The sequence below is a fragment of the Sciurus vulgaris genome (assembly GCF_902686455.1).
Source record: "Sciurus vulgaris genome assembly, chromosome: 2".
NCBI classification, from domain to species: domain Eukaryota; kingdom Metazoa; phylum Chordata; class Mammalia; order Rodentia; family Sciuridae; genus Sciurus; species Sciurus vulgaris.
In genome coordinates, this window is record NC_136462.1 from 69080583 (window position 1) to 69100280 (window position 19698).

The window sequence follows — 19698 nt, forward strand, 5'->3', positions numbered from 1 at the left end:
ACATGCATCTCCGATAGAGCATTAATCTCCAGGGTATATAAAGAACTCAAAAAATGGGCAAAGGAACTGATCAGACACTTCACAGAAGAAATATAATCGATCAACAAATATATGAAAAAAATGTTCAACATCTCTAGCAATTAGAGAAATGCAAATCAAAACTACACTGAGATTCCAACTCACTCCAGTCAGAATGGAAATTATCAAGAATACAAGAGACAATAAATGTTGGTAAAGATGTGGGAAAAAAGGTACACTCATACATTGCTGGTGGGACTGCAAATTGGTGCAACCACTCTGGAAAGCAGTATGGAGATTCCTCAAAAAACTTGGAATGGAACCATAATTTGACCCAGTTATCCCACTCCTTGGTTTATACCCAAAGGCCTTAAAATTAGCATACTATAGTAACGCAGCCACATCAGTGTTTATAGCAGCTCAATTCACAAGAGCTAAACTATGAACCAACCTACATGCCCCTCAACAGATGAATGGATGAAGAAAATGTGGTAAATATACACAATAGAATATTACTCAGCCTTAAATAAGAATAAAACTATGGCATTTGCAGGTAAATGGATCGAGCTGGAGGATGCTAAGTGAAATAAGCAAATCCCAAAGAACCAAAGGCTGAATGCTTTCTCTGATATTCAGATGCTAATTCACCATAAGGGTGTGGGACTAGGGAAGAATAGAGGCACTTTGGATTAGACAGAGGGGAATGAAGGAAGGGGAAGGGGAAGAAGAGTAGGAAGGATAGTAGAATGAATGAGACATTATTACCCTATATGCATATATGATTACATGAGTGTGTAACTCTAAACCATGTACAACTAGAAGAATGAGAAGATACATTCCATTTATGAATAATGTGTCAAAATGCATTCTATTGTATGTATAATTAATTAGAACAAATTTTAAAAAAAAGAAAAAGAATCAAGCAGATATTATGGAGCTACAGAACACCTGAACTGTGCTTAAAATTTCTACAGAGTGCTTTGAGAGCAGATTTGATCAAGCAGATGAAAAAAATCAGTGAGCTCAAAGATAGATCATTTGAGATAACCCAATCAGAGACTTAAAGAGAAAAAAGAAAGGAAAAAATGAAGAAAATCTACAGAATTATGGGACATCATGAAGTGAACCAATATATACATATGAGTTTCAGAAGGAGCAGAGGAAGGGCAAAGAAGTTTATTTAAAGAAATGATTACATAAAACCCCCCAAATTTGGAGAGGGTCATAAATGTTGAAATCCACGAATCCCAAGAACCCCAAATTAATTAAATAACAGCATCCCCAAACACATAATCAAAGTCAAAAGTCAAAAGCAGAAAGAATTTTGAAAGCAGCAAGAAAAAACCACTCATCACATGCAATCGAACTATCAGTAGATTTCTCTTATAGAAGAAACTTTGCTGGACAGAAGAAAATGGAGAGATATATTAAAGTTTCAAAAGGGAAAAATAAAAATTAAAAAAAGAAAACTAAAATAGGACCAAAAAAGAACTTCCAATCAAAAATATTATATATGGCAAGTATTTCCTTCAAAAATAAAGGAAAGGTAAGGATTTTTCTAGAGCAACAAAAGCTATGTGAGTTTATCATCACTAGACCTGCCTTACATAAAATACTGAAGGAAATTCTTCAAGTAAAAATGAAAGAATGCTAATAAAGTGAAAACATATGAAAATATAAAATTCTTTGTAAAGTTAAGACTATAGTCAAATTCAGAATATTCTTCTACCATAGTGATGCAGAAATCACTTTTAACTAACATAAGAGTTAAAAGATAAAAGTGTTAGCAATACTATGGCTATAATAGTTTGATAATAGACAAATGATATTTAAAAGATGTGAGTTATGACATTGATAACATAAAATATAGAAGGAGAAGTTAAATGGTATCATTTTTTATGCAATCAAAGTTGTTATCAGCTTAAAAATAGACTGCTGTTTTATGTAAGGTTCATGGTAACCAGAAAGGAAAAAAACCTTCAGTAGACACATAAAGGAGAAAGCAAAAGTAATCACTACATACCACTACAAAAAGTAATCAAATCACAAAGGAAGACAGCAAGAGAGGAAGAAAGGATCAAAGGAACTACAAAATAGTAAAAAATAAAGAAAATTTGCTATAGTAAACCTTTACCTATCAATAGTTACTTTAAATGTAATGAATTAAATTATCCAAATAAAAGATGCAGAATAGCTGAATGAGTTAAGAAAAACAAATCTATTTGTTGTCCAAAGAGGACTTACTTTGTCTTTAAAGACTCACAAAAGCTGAGAAATAAGGAATGGAAAATATAGTCTATGACAAAATAAAGCAAGGGTGGCTATATTTATTTTAAACAAAATAGACTAAGTAAAAAACTGTCATGAGAGACAAAGATCATTGACAATGATAATAAATTCATCCAGGGCATGTAATAATTATAAGTACCTAAATATATAAAGAAAATATTAACAAAAATGAAGGATAAAATAGCAATACAATAGTAGTTGCAGACTTTAAAACCTCCACTTTCAACAATGGATTGATCATCCCAGACAGAAAAATCAATCCATGGACTTGAACATTATAGACCAAATGGATCTAATAGACATATACAGGAAATTCCATTCAAAAGCAACAGAATACACATTCTTTTTAAGCACACAGAAAAGTTCTCAAGTATAGATTATATGTTAGACCACAAAACACATATCAACAAATTCCAGAATACTGAATTTATATAAAATGTTTCTTTTTAACATAATTATATGAAAGTAGAGATCAATAACAGGAAGAAAAGTGGAAAACTCATAAATATGTGGAAATTAACACACTCCTGAACAACTAATAGGTCAAAGAAGAAATCAAATAGAAATTTAAAAATACATTTAAAAAAATGAAAGTGGAAATGCAATATACCATAACTTATGGAATGCAGCAAAACAGTTCTAAGAGGGATGTTTATAAACACTGGCAGTATGAAGAAAGATCACAAGTAAGCTATCTAATTTTGTACTTTAAGGAATAAGAAAAATAACTAAATCTAAGTCATTGAAAAGAAGGAATAATAAAAATCAGAGCAGAAATAAGTGAAACAGAGACTAGAAAAACAATAGAAAGGATCAATGACAGTAGGTTTTTCAAAAAGATTTTAAAAATTGACAAACCTTTAGCTGGAGTAAGAAAAGCACATTTCAAATAAGTAAGAATTGAAAAGGGGGATATTACAACTGTTACTGCAAAAAATACGAAGGATTATAAGAGAGTACTATGAATACTTATATGCCAAAAAATTGGATAACCTGGAAAAATGGATAAATTCCTAGAAATATACAATCTACCAATTCTGAATCATAAATACGAAATAGAAAATCTGAAAAGACTAATAATAAATATGGAGATAGAATCAATAATCAAAAGCCTCCCTCAAAAGAGAAGATTAGAATATTTTCATGCCTGTGTTATACTAAACATTCAGTGGATGAAATCCAATCACTTTGAAACCCTTATAAAAACCTGGAGAGGAGAAAACACTGCCAAACTTATTTATGAGATCAGCATTAGTCTCATGCCAAAGTCAGATAAGGGCTACAAGAAAAGAAAACTACAGGCCAATATCCCTGATAAATACACATATAAAAATCTGCAGCAAAATAATATAAGACAAAATTCTATAACAAATTAAAGGGATCATACACCATGATAAAATGGAATTAACCCCTGAGATATAAGAATAGCTCAATATATGCAAATCAGTAAATGTTACATACCACATTAACAGAATCAAGGATAAAAACCACAAGGTCATCTCAATTGATGCAGAAAAAGCATCTGACAAAATTGACCATTCTTTCATGGTAAGAAATCTAAATAATTATGTATATATGGACTGGTTCAAAAAATAATTAAGGCCATATATGATAAGCCCAGAGCTAACATCATATTCAATTTCCCTGAAAAAGCATGAACAAGTTAAGGATGCTCACTCACCACTTCTCCTTGACAAAGCAATTGGGCAGGAAAAAGAAATAAAAGGCATACCAACTGTAAAGGAAGAAATTAAAATATCTAAATTTGAGAATGACATAAGTCTTTCTATAAACCCCCCCAAAGACTTCATCAAAGAAATGTTAGAAATAATAAATGAATTCAGTAACGTGCAAGATACAAAAACCCAAGTAAAATCAATGACTTATTCAAAAGGGAAATTAAGAAAACAATTCCATATACAACAGCATTTAAAAAACTTAAAGAATAAATTTAACAGAAGTGAAAGATCTGAAACAGAGAATAGAAACAAAACATCGGTGAAAGAAACTGAAGACATACAAAAAAATGGGAAGGTACCCCAAGTTCATGGGTCAGAAGTAATATTATTAAGTGCCCATAGAACCTAAAAAAATCTACAGTTTCAATAAAATGCCTATAAAATTTCTAATGACTTTTTCACAGAAGTAGAAAAAAAATCTAAAAATTTGTATGAAACTTCAAAAGACTTCAATATAGCCAAAGAAATCTTGGACAAAAAGAACAAAGCTGGAGGTAACACCACCTGATTAAAAAATAAACACTTCATATCTAGGCTGGGTGTGGTAGCATATACCTATAATCCCAGAAAATTTGGAGGTTGAGGCAAGGGGATCACAAGTTGAGCACAGCCTGGGCAACCATCTAAAAATAAAAATGGAAAGGCCTGATTATGTAGCTCAGTGATGGAGTGCCCCAGGTCCGCAATTCATCAATCAATCAATTTAAAAAAAAGAAAGAAAGGTAGAAAAGAAAAAGAAAGAAAAGAAAAGAAAAAGAAAAACATTACAAAGCTACAGTAATTACAACATCATAGTACTGGCATAAATACATGCATATAGTCCAATGGAACAGTAAAATCAGAAATAAATGCACATATTGATGGTGAATTGGTTTTCGACAAGAGCGGCAAGAACACACCATGGGGAAAAATAGTTCTCCTCACTGATCTAAGAAAAACTGGATACCCATATGCAGAATGAAAATGAGCCCTTTTCTCACTCTACATGCAAAAATACCTCAAAATGGATTATGGACTTAAATGGAAGACCTGAAACTGAAGAACTACTAGAGGAAAACAGGGGACAAGCTTCTTGACATAGGTCTGGACAATAATTTTTTGCCTATCACTTCCAAAAGCTTAAGAAACAAAAACAAACAAAGAAGACAGATTACTTTAGATTAGGTAGAGGAGAATGAAGGGAAAGAGGGGGCATGGGGGTAGGAAGGATAGGAGAATGAATCAGACATTATTACCCCATGTACATATATAAGTATATGAGCAGTGGGATTCTACATCATGTATAACCAGAAGAATGAGAAATTATACTCCATTTATATGATGTATCAAAGTGCACTATACTGGAATGTATTACTAATTAAATCAAATAATAAATAATTTTTTTAAAAAGTATAAAATTCACAGGTGTCTATTAAATACCTGATCTGAAGTACAAAGTTTCAGAACAATGGAGTACTATACGTAAAAAGAAAAGATATATGAAAAAATTTTCAATATCACAAATCACCAGGAAAATGCAAATCAAAGCCACTATGAGGTATCATCTCCAACAAGTGTTGGCAAGGATGTGGAGAAAAGGGAACATTTATACATTACTGATGGAAATAGAAATGAGTATAGCCATTATGTAAAACAGTTTGAAAATTCCTCAAAAAATTAAGAAGAATTACTATATGATCCAGCAGTCCTACTTTAGGGTACCTATTCTAATAAAAAAAATCAGCATATCAAAGAGATATCTACATTCCCATGGTTAATGCAACACTATTTACAATAATCAGGATAGGCGATCAAGCTAATGGATAGATGGATGAATAGATAAAGAAAACATGGTAAATATATACATATAACACAACACTACTAAACCTTTAAAAAGAAGGAAATCTTGCCATTTGTAACAACACAGAGAAATCTGCAAGACATTAGACCAAGAAAAATAAGCTAGGCATAGAAAGAAAATAATTAGTAGGAGCTACTTACATGTAGAACCTAAAAAAGCCAAACTCAGAAGCAAAAAATAGAATGATGGTCACAAGGAGCTGGGAGAAGGGAGGAAAGATTGGTTAAAGAGTACAAAGTTTCAGTTATAAAGATGAAAAATGATACTATGTGAGGTAATGAATGTTAGTTTGACTTAATCACATTACAACACATACATATATTAAAATATCACATTGAACATTATAAATATATACGAGTCTTATTCTTCAGTTAAACTTTAATAAAACTGGGTTGGGGGGAGTAGTCCTGCCTCCTTCTTCCTAATAAAATTGCACTATTTCAAGTCTCCAGAATATAATATCACTTAAGTTATAAAATAGTAACTTCCTAATGGGTCTTTCCCCTTCAGGATTGGTACAGGCTCTCCAAGCCTACTCTCTTGTTCAGAAACACTGAAGACATCCCTGTAGGTTCCCTGTTCTGCCTTCACCCTCACCCAATACTGCAGTATTGGTCACCCATATGCATCAGTATCAATATACAAACTGTCACTCCATATATATGGTCTATACTTTATCATCCCTGAATTTCAAACTAAAGAAAATCTAAATCTTCCTTTTTTTTTTTTTGTCTTAGACTGAGATATTTGTACAGGGAGCAATTTATATACTCTCGAAGAGGACCTATTTTAATACTTAGTCCTAGATAACAAAAACTCTTAAGAATAAGTAGATATGGGTATATATTTAAAGGAAATGAAACCTTTATACCAAAAAGATACTTTCCACTCCCATATTTAGTAAGAAGCAGTACTCATGAAGCCAGAATTAAGGACAGGTAGTTAGTGTAGAAATAGGGGATCGGGCCAAATCGAGGAAATGAAGCCATGAAACCATCTGCCTCTGGAAGTTGGAGATTGTTCCTGGAAGAATGGAATGTCAAGGATCTCCAGAGCCCACTGATTACCAAATTTACCTGCCTTTATCAAGGACTGGAAGCATGGAGCTGCTAATTAATGCCCCCTGGGCCCTTATCTGCCTGAATCACCTTGGTCCTCTCCCTGCCCATGGCTTCTCACTTAATGCAAAACCAGGCCTTGTCACTTAGGCAGAAAGGAGAGATAAGGGGGGAGAGAACTGGAGAACAAAAGAGACTTTAACCTATAAAAGATGTAGGGTGTGCTCACTCCTTGGGACTTCAGAACATCAGCCATGGCTCACTTCTTCCTGCTGGGAGAAGTCTGTATTATTACCTTTAAATAAAACCTGCTTAATATGCTTGCCTTGGCGTGCTTCTCTAGTGTTCAAACTTCAACATTAGAAGGAGCAGAACTTTTTACCGGTGAACAGCGGTATCACTCACAATAGCTAAAATTGTAATCAATCTAGTTGCTCTTCAGTGGATCAATGGATAAGGAAAATGTGGTATATCCATATAATGGAATATTATTCAGTCATAAAAAAAGAATGAAATCTTGTCATTTGCAGTATCATGGATGGAACTGGATGTCATTATTACCTGAAACAATCCAGACACAGAAAGACAAATACTACATTCATTCACTCATTTGTGGATAGTAGGAGGTCAATCTTGTAGAAGAATGGAATGCAACAGCAGTCACTATAGACTGGGAAGGGGAGGGTGTGGGGAAATGGAAAGAAGTTCAATAAGGGGCACCAAAACACAAAGTATAGGACTTGTTTCTGTATCTTTGGCCCAGTAGGATAACTATTGGCTAAAAAAAATACATGCTATATTTTAAAATGACTAGAAAAGTATCAAATTCTCAGCACATAAAAATGAATAATGGTTGAAGTGATTACCCTGATTTATCACCCTAATTTAATTATTACAAATTGTATACATGTATTGAATTACCATAATATACCCCTAAAAGATGAATAATTATGTCTCAATAACTACTATATACTTGAAAGAAAAGGATAAGTAGGAAGAAAACAACAAATATATCAATAGATGCAGTTCAAAAGGGGACCCAATTTGAGGACTCAGAGCAATATATCACTTTTTAAATGAATGGATACAGAAAAAGAAAACCTTAGAAAAATTTTTTAAAAATTTAGTTGTAGATGCACATGATATCTTTATTTTATTTATTTATTTTTATGTGGTGCTAAGGATCAAACTCAGTGCTTCACACATGCTAGGCAAACATTCTACCACTGAGCTACACCCTAGAAAACCTTAGAAAACTTTACTTCATTTCTTGAAATTATGTGCAAGAACATCACATCCACAAAGGCACTTTTGTAGATGGAAAAAGTAACATCACCAAAGATTATACAAAGATAAAAAGAATTTATGTTGAATAAAAATTGCAAATGGGCTGGGGATATAGGTCAGTGGTAGAACTTTGCCTAACATGTGCAAGGCCCTGGGTTCAATCCCCAGTGTAGAAGAAAAAAGAAAAAAAAAAAAAGGAAAAAAAAGAGCGAGAGAAAGGAAAACAAAAACAATTTCAATAAAAACTGCAATAAAAATTTAAAAATCACAAAGTTAAGTATTGCAAAAACAAAAAAAGAAACTTAAGAATTCTAGAAATCCCTAAAGTAATGAAAATAAAAATAGTTTTTTTTTGTTTTGTTTTGTTTTGTTTTTAAGTGGAGGCAATGTGTACAGAGTAGGACTTTCAAAAGGGGCAAACATATGGAAAAGTTGTGCTAATCAAATAATGGATGATAATCTGAACTCACTCAGTTTTCAAAATGCATTAGGACTAGCTATGTTACTAGCAACAAACAAATAATAACCAATCCTAAACAAAATAAAAATAAAATTGAGTAATTGACTATAAATCTAAAAACAAAACAAAAAACAAAACAAACAAAAAAAAATACCCACAAGAAAACAATCATCAGGTTTTGTTTGTTTGATTTTGGTTTTGGTACCAAGTATTGAACTCCAGTGCCTTGACCACTAAGCCACACCCCCGGCCCTTTTTAATATTTTATTTAGAGACAGGGTTTCTATGAGTCGTTTAGGGCCTCTCTAAGTTTGCCGAGGCTATATTTTAACTCACAATTCTCCTGCCTCAGCCTCCTGAGCCACTGGGATTACAGGCATGTGACTGCAGCCGGCCCATTCTCAGTTTTGAAGACAAAAAATTTTGCTTCCTAGAGCAAAATTTTATATTCAGGCAGGCTATTTTATGTGCAGTAAAATAAAATACATTTTTAGATATGAAAGGGTTTGGAAAATATAGTAGGACAGTACTTAAGAATGTACTTTTCTGGGAAAATTATTAGATGATCTAGTAGCCAGTACTAAGGATACACACACACACACACACACACACACACACACACACACATTATTTTTTTGCAGTATAGGGGATTGAGCCCATGGGCCTCCAGCTTGCAATCCTCTTGCCCTTCTTCTGAGGAGATGGAATTACAGGTGTGAGGCACCATATGCAGCAGAATTAAAAAAAAAATTAATGGAAAATCATGGTATAAAAAAATTGAAATCAAGCAATGAAAATACTATTACAAAGAATTAACCCTGAATTACTTTTAATATTCTTATAAAACATAATGCAAGTGTTAAAAAATTCTTGAACAGAAAAAGGTTGTAGTTGTATTAGTAAAATGACAACAATAGTCAATAATTAAATTCAAAATTATATCAAAAAATGGAAAAAGAGGGTGAAGGATATAGAAGGAAAACCAAGTTCAATTTTTTATTTTAAAAGTGGGATCAATAAGTAGCTGACTCATTCTTGATGTATAAATAAAGCAAAAATTTTAACAAGATTTTCAATTCATTAGAGTGAAAATGAACAAAACAAAACTCCATATAGCAAAATATTTTTAAAAATAACAGGGTAATCTTGTGTTGCTAATAACCAAGCCCAGTGCTTGCTGCATGGTACATATCCAATAAATATTTATTAAATGAATAAATGAATGAATGTGACGAGATGAAAGAAGATCTGATAATCTTAATGAAGAAAAAAAGTATAAATGAGCTCAATCATTAAAATCTACAAACTGTTAGATTTGATTATAATGTAATTTATAAGAAAATCACCTAAGCTAATATGATGGTGAAAATCTACAATAAAAGGACAGGCAAGGATACATTGATTAATATTAGGAAATACTTCAAGTCACTAAGAAATGAGAAAGTAATAGTTTAGGCCTATGAGCGAAGGCTTTCTAGTTAGTTTTGTTAGATTTAAATCCTCTGACTCTTCAGCCTGGTCATTAATTTTAACCAAGAGTTTTCTGTCTCCCATTTTTAACAGATCTGTACAATTTCTTGTAATCATGGCAACTGGCAGTTTATCAGAGTATTTCTTTGTATTTAAAAAATGATTCATAATTGCTTGCTCTATTTCTGTAAGGTACGTCATTGGGATTTTAATTGGAATTGCATTGAATTTGTATAGCACTTTAGGTAGTATGGCCATTTTGACAATATTAATTCTTCCTATCCAAGAACATGGAAGATCTTTCCATCTTCTAAGGTGTTCTTTAATTTCTTTCTTTAGTGTTGTATAGTTCTCATTGTAGAGGTCTTTCACCTCTTTTGTGAGATTGATTCCCAAGTATTTTATTTTTTTCGAGGCTATTTTGAATGGGGTAGTTTTCCTAATTTCTCTTTCTGAAGATTCATCACTTATGTTTAAAAATGCGTTGGATTTATGGGCATTGATCTTGTAACCTGCTACTTTACTGAATTCACTTATGAGTTCTAAGAGTTTTCTGGTGGAATTTCCAGGTTCCTCTAAATATATAATCATGTCATCAGCGAACAGGGATAGTTTGAGTTCTTCTTTTCCAATTCGTATCCCTTTAATTTCTTTGGTTTGTCTAATTGCTCTGGCCAGAGTCTCAAGAACGATGTTGAATAGAAGTGGTGAAAGAGGGCATCCCTGCTTTGTTCCAGAGCAAGCAATTATGAAATTCATCTGGAAGAATAAGAAACCCAGAATAGAATAAAGCAATCCTTAGCAGGAAGAGTGAAACAGGGGGTATTGCAATACCAGATCTTCAACTCTACTACAAAGCAATAGTAACAAAAACGGCATGGTATTGGTACCAAAATAGAAAGGTAGATCAATGGTACAGAATAGAGGACACGGACACAAACCCAAATAAATACAATTTTCTCATACTAGACAAAGGGGCCAAAAATATGCAATGGAGAAAAGATAGCCTCTTCAACAAATGGTGCTGGGAGAATTGGAAATCCATATGCAACAGAATGAAACTAAACCCATATCTCTCACCATGCAAGAAACTAAACTCAAAATGGATTAAGGACCTCGGAATCAGACCAGAGACCCTGCAGATTATAGAAGAAAAAGTAGGTCCAAATCTTCACCTTGTTGGTCTAGGACCAGACTTCCTTAACAGGACTCCCATAGCACAAGAAATAAAAGCTAGAATCAACCACTGGGATAGATTCAAACTAAAAAGCTTTCTCTCAGCAAAGGAAACTATCAACAATGCGAAGAAAGAGCCTACAGAGTGGGAGAATATCTTTGCCAATCATACTTCAGATAGAGCACTAATCTCCAGAATCTATAAAGAACTCAAAAAACTCTACACCAAGAATTCAAATAATCCAGTCAACAAATGGGCTAAGGAAATGAATAGACACTTCACAGAAGAAGATCTACAAGCAATCAACAAACATATGGAAAAATGTTCAACATCTCTAGTAATAAGAGAAATGCAAATCAAAACCACCCTAAGATTCCATCTCACCCCAATTAGAATGGCGATTATCAAGAATACGAGCAACAACAGGTGTTGACGAGGATGTGGGGAGAAAGGTACACTCATACATTGCTGGTGGGGCTGCAAATTAGTGCAGCCACTCTGGAAAGCAGTGTGGAGATTCCTTAGAAAACTTGGAATGGACCCTCCATTTGACCCAGCTATCCCACTCCTTGGCCTATACCCAAAGGACGTAAAATCAGCATACTACAGGGATACAGCCACATCAATGCTCATAGCTGCTCAATTCACAATAGCCAGACTGTGGAACCAACCTAGATGCCCTTCAATTGATGAGTGGATAAAGAAACTGTGGTATATATATATATATATATATATATATATATATATATATATATATACAATGGAATATTACTCAGCCATAAAGAATGATAAAATTATGGCATTTGCAGGCAAATGGATGAAATTGGAGAATATCATGCTAAGTGAGATAAGCCAATCTCAAAAAGCCAAAGGACGAATGATATCGCTAATAAGTGGAGGATGACACATAATGGGGGGGAGGGAAGGGTTAGTGTTAGGGTTAGAGTTAGGGTTAGGGAGGGGGGCAAGTATGGAGGAAGGAACTACTGTATAGAGGGTAAAGAGGGGTGGGAGGGGTGGGGGGAAGGGAAAAAATAACAATGAATCAAACAACATTACTCTATGTAAATTTATGATTACACAAATGGTATGCCTTTACGCCATGTACAAACAGAGAAACAACATGTATCCCATTTGTTTACAATAAAAAAAAAAGAAAAAAAAATGATTCAAACGAACAAGTTCTTGTTGATTTATAAACAATTAAAAATATATTATGTTATCTGTGCTGCCATGCAGACTGGAATTCAGAACTAGGAAGACTTTCTTTTTCCATTTTAGGTCAGCATCTGTATTCAAATTATAAAGATATTATAATGTTGGAAAGGAAATTGGTACAAAAAGAAAGCTTGCTTCCACAGTGCCAAAGGCAATAACATTTCAACTTTGGTTTAAAAGATGCCTTTTGAAGCATCGTTTTCAATGAAGTAAACATGGATGCTGGGATACAGAATTGGCTGGATGCAGTAGAAGTTTGTGCCAAACCAAAAGTGTTGTTTAGAGGAATTAAATGGCATCTATAATTGAATAAATCTACCAATGGAAAAAGATGGCTATTACAGAAACATAGAATGTGAGAATCAGAGGGAATCCAGAAACCAAACCAAAAATAATGAATAAAAATTTACAAATAAAGAAGACCAGGCAAAGGTAAATTATTTGCCAGAGAGTACACATTTGAAAGTCCTAGATCATAATGTTATCAACTAACAGAACCCATTAAAAGTGCTCAATAAATACTATTAACCGATGAATTATAAAGACATGATGCTGTAGTAAAGTTACAGAAGATGATTGACAACTCAATATGAGCATTAAAAATTAGTCTTGTTTCTTTAAATGAAGATCAAATTTGTGTGTGTGTGTGTGTGAGAGAGAGAGAGAGAGAGGGAGATAGAGAGAACATAGTCTGTGTGTGTAGAGCATTAATCTTGGAGACATATGAAGATGTAAAAAGAGTTTACAAAAGGCAAGGGAGACAGAGGGGTAGGGAAGAAATGGGCTCCACCTTAAAATGGTTTGCCACCTTACTCAAAATCTGAAAAGTAGTAGAAATGTGGAGAATTGCCCTTTATTTGAGACTTAGTTTTCTGTACCCCAAAAAGAGCTGTCCTTTCCACCAATGTGAAAACTTGGGAAGTGTACTATCTTCTCTTTTCCTCTAGTCTTCAGAGGAGAAAACAATTCTCTTGTGGTTTTACCTAGAAAGTAATAGGCCAATGATCCAATTAATAGATAATTCAGTTCCTATAAATTATATAACTCACCTAATGTAATTGAAACGCCAAGGAATTGGCTGTATCTATTTACTACAACTCTTACATATTAAATATAAATGCCTAAAAACATGTACAAGTTCATGCTTTAGTAATTATAACGATGTCAGCTAAAATATATTTGAGCTCTCACTAGGTGGGACTATTTTAAAACATCTTCATATATATTATCACATTTAACACTTATAACTACTCTTTAAGATATTATTATTATTATTATTATGTGTTTTTAAGATGAAAAACCTGGGGCTTTAAGGAAGAAAAAGGCAGAGTCAGTATAACCCAAGCATTGTGAACCCACATGCTTAAGCCTCTACACTATGGTGAATCAGATTCACTGTTCCTGCCCTATACTTGCTGAAGTGGAGAGCATGGGAACACCTTTGCAATTCTGTTCTCCTAGTTTCATCCTTATCTAAGTTTATTAACAAAGAAAATTACCCTGAAGTCATGTTAAGAGATCACTTAAGAACCTAAGAATAGACACATTCATCACTCTAGTTTCAGAGCCAAATCAGTTATGTCTGATTTTCAAGACAATAAAGAAAGGGTGCATGAGTTCTCCCCTTCATTTTGCTAGACTAGAAGGCAATCTTTGACTTCCACTCCTATCTGGCTTCCCCAATAACAACAATACAAATGATGCATATGAAATGAGCACACACTTGTATCTTTGCATCCTCAAATTAGGGACAGAACTTCCCACTTCAAAGGAATATCATTCAGCATCTTTTTCTCATAAAAGGTGTGATCAGAAAGAATTTGGCCTTTATTCCATTTTCTTTTGTGTTAGAAAACTGCTCTGGAACTGCCTATAACAATTTCCTTTGGGTCTTTCTACCACCCTCAGGCAATAACATGAATAAGATTTATTTAAATCTAACATTGAATTTTAACCTTAACCCAGCCAATTTTTATTAGGCATCAGTTCTGGATTATATCCAATTACTCAAAATTATTTCTGGGAATATATTAGATGACAAATTTTTTTTTAGGAGGGGGAAAATCTGATAAGAGATTTTTTAATGAATACACACAGTTTTAATTAATATATATGATTAATATAATAGCTTCTTTAAAATTATTCTAAGACCTATAGAAAGGATTAAAATTATCCAATGTCTATTGATTTTGGGTGTTTTTCTTGCTTTGGGTATAACCAGATTACATTACTGTAAATTCTTTGTTTACAGCTTTGTTAATAGCATCATTACAAATTTTGTATTGTCTCAGGATAGAGTAGCAGAGATAATTCAGGCACCTGTATGAACCAAGTCTATTTTTCTCACATATCAAAATTGTCAAAGCATTCTCTTCTCCTGTCTTTCAATTTAATCTCCTTTAAAATGTAAATTTTGGTGCTATAGGAAGTGGAATTATTTATGATGCCAATGAGGTTGGTTACAGTAGACGTGGGAAATTTTCTCTAAATGTCATGATCACATTGACCTTATTTTTACTTTTGGAAATTACGCATTAAGATTTTAGGAGATATTCCTTAAAAGTATGAACTGTAGTTACATCTTTTATTCCTATGTTTTGTAAAATTATGTTAGTGGTATTTCTTTTTAGAGTAAATAATTGGTAGTGCTGTGCATTTCATAATCAATGTGAATCCTCTTCAAGGTTCTACTCTATGAATTTGAATGCCCAAGATTTAAAACATTGACTCAATGACTTCCTTTAGCCAGTTGAAAAGTATTCAAAAATGGGAAGGAACAATAGAATGTTACCAGCTGATGTATTTTTCTCTTTCCAGAAATAGATCTTTGACCAAGGGACTGTCATGTTTACAAGGTAGTGGTCAATTGTGGAATGATTTATAGGTCTGGATATTAGTTCTATCACTTACTAACTGTATAAGCTTGAGTAAGTTACTTCAATTTCCTTTCTTCAGTTTTTGCATCTGTAAGTAGGAGATAATAACACCACCTGCCTCAGGATGATGATGAAGAATAAGCAAACAAATGAAGGTAAAACATTTAGAAATTGTGCCTCATACCTCAAGAGCACTCGGTCAGTATTAGTTGTGGTCACAATTACTAAACGAGTGCTTCATCCTTCTAATGCAATTCTAGTGTAGTCTCCTTTTATTTTTTTAAAGGAGATTCAGATAGCAGCCATTTCCACATTTATAATAAATTTTGTAATCTAGATCAGGGTCAGAAAACTATAGTCTGGGTCAAACCTACCCAATGCCTGGTTTTAAAATAGTTTTATATTTAACTTCATTGAATATGGCTATATCTCTTCATGTGCATATTGTCTATAGCTGCTTTTGCACTATGATAGCAGAGTTGAGTAATTGCAAAGCAGATTATATTATCTGGTCTTTTACAGAAAATGTTTGTCAACTCCTGGTTTAGAATAAAACAAGTTTTAGCGTTTCTTTGAAAGGTCATCAAATGACAGTGGGAGATTATTTGAATTTATACCAAAATGCCATTGCTTTCACTCTGTTGCTAGTTGCCATGTGGATTCAAATCAAGTCACATTTACTTTCCACAATTCAAATTCTTCATTCATAAAAATATGTAAATACATATATAAGAAGGTGATTATAATTTTCAACTTATAGAATTATGGTACATGTTAAGTATAATAAGATGAATAAGAGTACATGGTTAAATTAAAATTTCTAAGCAAATCCAGGGCATTAGTAACTGATAGGGTTACCAGATCTATCCCATTCATTCACCTTCATCATGACAGAGTCTTCTAACATGTTTAAACTTGCCTTTCTCAGGCTGGTTTTGAGTCAGGCTAGCACTGCAGTCTTCTTCAGCTATAGTGATAGATAATTTTGCTCCAATTTAGAGTCTTTAGAATAATGAATTTGGTTTTGGGATCCAAGAACATATAATTAAGTAATTATATTCTTTTCTCTCTGAAGGGTCATCGTTAAAAAGCAGTGCTTTCTAGCCAATGGCATTGAAGCTGCTCTACAGTGCCCTTTGCCAGCTGGCCTCATTATGTCCTTGACATGCTCTCCAGCATTTTGTTGTCATCGTGTTCACTTTTGACAATTTTGCATTTCTGTCCCAGGTCTTCACACCTTTATGTTTCTCCTCCTTTGCTGGACTTCAACTCTTTCTTTATCATGTAGAATTTTCTCGTGTCTAATTCCACATTTACCATCCTTATTGCCTTAATGAAATTGCTTCTTCTTTTCCGAAAACTTAAGATCCTGATCTTTACTTCCATCCCAGACCAAGCTCTGAGTACGAAATGCAGTTGTCTACAGAGTGAAGCACTTTCCTTTTGATCTGAAGCACCCTCTCTCCTGCTCTCCTGGAGAGTGCACTGTGATTTGTCTATCATTGCTCTGGGTGTCACATAAAGGAATTCAGTTCTCTTAAAAGCCTAGGGTTTCAGAGAATGGAGAGTCACAAAGTTAAAGCCTATGGATAAAGTCTGCCCTCTTTGTGACCAATGACGGCAAGGGATGTGGGAACCCACAGGAAGAGGCAGAGCATGACAGTTTCCAAACATAAAGACTCTATACTAACTCTCACATTTGAGCTATTTTATCACTGAGAAAGGCAGAGGGTATCTGTTCTTTGGATTTACGGCAAATAAAACGTTTTCATTCTGTATATGCTTGTTACCAATTATGATTTTGACAGGTTATAAACATATATTTCATTGTTATTATTGTATTACAAACATTGGTTTTATTCTTTCAGTGAATGTGGTAAGACAAAGAACACTTGATTAATCATACACAAAGCAAAGTAACTTAGAAATATTTAAGATTCTGACTATGAAAGACATTTATTCTAACAGACATATAAATTTTTCTTTTAAAACAAGAAAGTGCTATGCTAGATCCCTTTAACTTATCTGAACAAATTCCTTAAGGTCAACTTTAGAAAGGAAGTAGAGCTTCTGGTCAAAAAGAAAAATTATCAGGGCTCCATCACCTCAAAAAGTTTGAAAAGTTTCAATTTAAAAAATGACCCAGCAAAGAAGTTTACATTGATATAGTACAAAAATTCAAGCCAAAACCTGTCTCTAAATACCTTCAATAGTTAAAGCTAATTTGCTACTCTGGCCAAACGGCTGAAGATGGTGACTGATAAATCTGCCACAAAGAAACAATGAAATCTAGTTCTGTCCCACTTTTCTCTCTGAGTCATCTGACATGGAAGAATACTCAGTGACTATCAATAAATACCCATTTTGCATAGTAGTTCAGAGAATGGGCATTATAGTCTTTGGCATTACTGGACTTAAATGCCAACTCTACCACACATTAAAGGTGACCTTGGATACAGAAGGTCACCTGTGCCTGAGTTGCATATGAAAAAAATCAGATCTAAATAGCAACCCTATGTTACTATTAGGATTAAATGAGATACATGTAAATCCTCAAAATGGAATATTATAATTTCCAAATAAGTTAACTATGATACTCAACAACATGAATAAATCTTGGCATTTTATTAGCTAATGAAAAAAGGCAATTCTGAAAGATAACTTATAATAAGAATTTTTTTGTAAATTAGAAAATAACTTAAATAAAAATACTCTTTCCTATAAAAGGGAAGCAAAAGAATAATCAATATGGGGTTCAGGACTGTGATAAATTTAGGAGAAGAAAACGGGGATGGAATATGGATGAGGGACCACATGATTAGGTGCACATTATTTTAAGGTCCTGCCTTTTTTAGGGTAGAAGATTCTCTGTGATAATTATGTTATTTTAAAGTAACTAAATAAAATGAGACATAAAAGTTTAATGAATAGTGACACTGAAAACAAGAATGTTTCAAGGTAAAAAAAATATATCTGTGAAGAAGAGAAACAGAATGTCAAAAGCATGTGGTGGTCTCTACTATAGTTTAGAAATAAAAATTCTGTGATTATTTTTAGGTACAAAAATGCACTTGGTAAATATTGAATTAGGTGTAGTGACTATTCACTTGGCGGCTAGAGAGTGATAGTGTAACGTTAGCAAAAGACTAGAATACCTCCCACCCCCACCTTTTTATCTCTCTCTTTGTTTCTGAAGTTCTTTTAAATTTTTACTGGAACCTAATTAAAAATGATGTTGTCACTATACAAAGCCAAAGTATAAAGCTAATGTCCTGTGGAAGCAACAACAATATCAATGTGGAACCATTCATGCTTCCATCTATACTATAGTAATAGCAAGTAACGTCAAATGGTCTATGTATAAAACATAAGTAGGTAGGTTGACAAATAATGGTAGTAACAAACTTCTTGTTATTTTCAATTGTTATATAACACTTTTGGGTGGGACAAGTAAAAATGAAATGGCAAACTGTGTGAGTACTATTAGCTTTTAGACTATAAAACCCACTTGCCTTGTCAAGATGTTTTCACTTAATTTTCAGTTTGCTCTTGTCAATTAAACAGCAGAAGAGGAGGCTTTTAATCAAAACAATGTATTGTGTAATGCAGACAATGCATTGGGAAATACTGTGGTCTTATCTTTGAGGGTGCCTCTTCTTGGGGTACGCCATGAAACAAGATGAGCCTGCCTAAATGGCAAAGGGAAGGTGAACCACATGGGACTAAATTCTCTAACAGATTGCTGGATGGGGTGAGATGAATAAAACCTGACCCTGGAAGATTTTGAGAAGAAATGGTTGCTTGGTCCAAGAAGTTCTTTGTTTCTTAGCTGTCCTGTTTCTCTTAATACCTTTCACACTGGTGTTAATATGCCACTAAATTCATATTCTTACAACTCCAAAGCCTCAGTCAGAACACAAACAATTATAACCTTTACAGGAGGGTTCAAGCAGTATGGGCTAGCTAGGGCTATAAGGGAAAACGTTCAAATGTTAAACTGCTTTTGAGTGGATACTGTGTAAAGAATAGAAACAAACCAGGGGAAATGCTTCTCCATGGACATGAACATGAAAACAGCTGTGTTGCTAAGGAAAGCATTATTCTACAATGGGATATGCTATTATGTAGGAACCTCTTTTACTTTATTCCCTCCATAGTTGACTCTTCCATATGTAAAAATTATGTTTCTTTCTGTCAGAATTAATGGTTTTCAATTAAATCATGTGCTTTTATCATATCAATTTATAGAAGTATTTTTAGCCAAGT

The 19698-nt window shown here is 33.5% G+C and overlaps 1 protein-coding gene across 2 annotated transcripts in view; it reads right to left on the reverse strand.

Moving 5' to 3' along the window:
* The window catches only part of AKAP6 (A-kinase anchoring protein 6), a 481595-nt gene that overhangs the window by 76501 nt on the left and 385396 nt on the right, over window positions 1-19698 (reverse strand). The window lies entirely within an intron of this gene.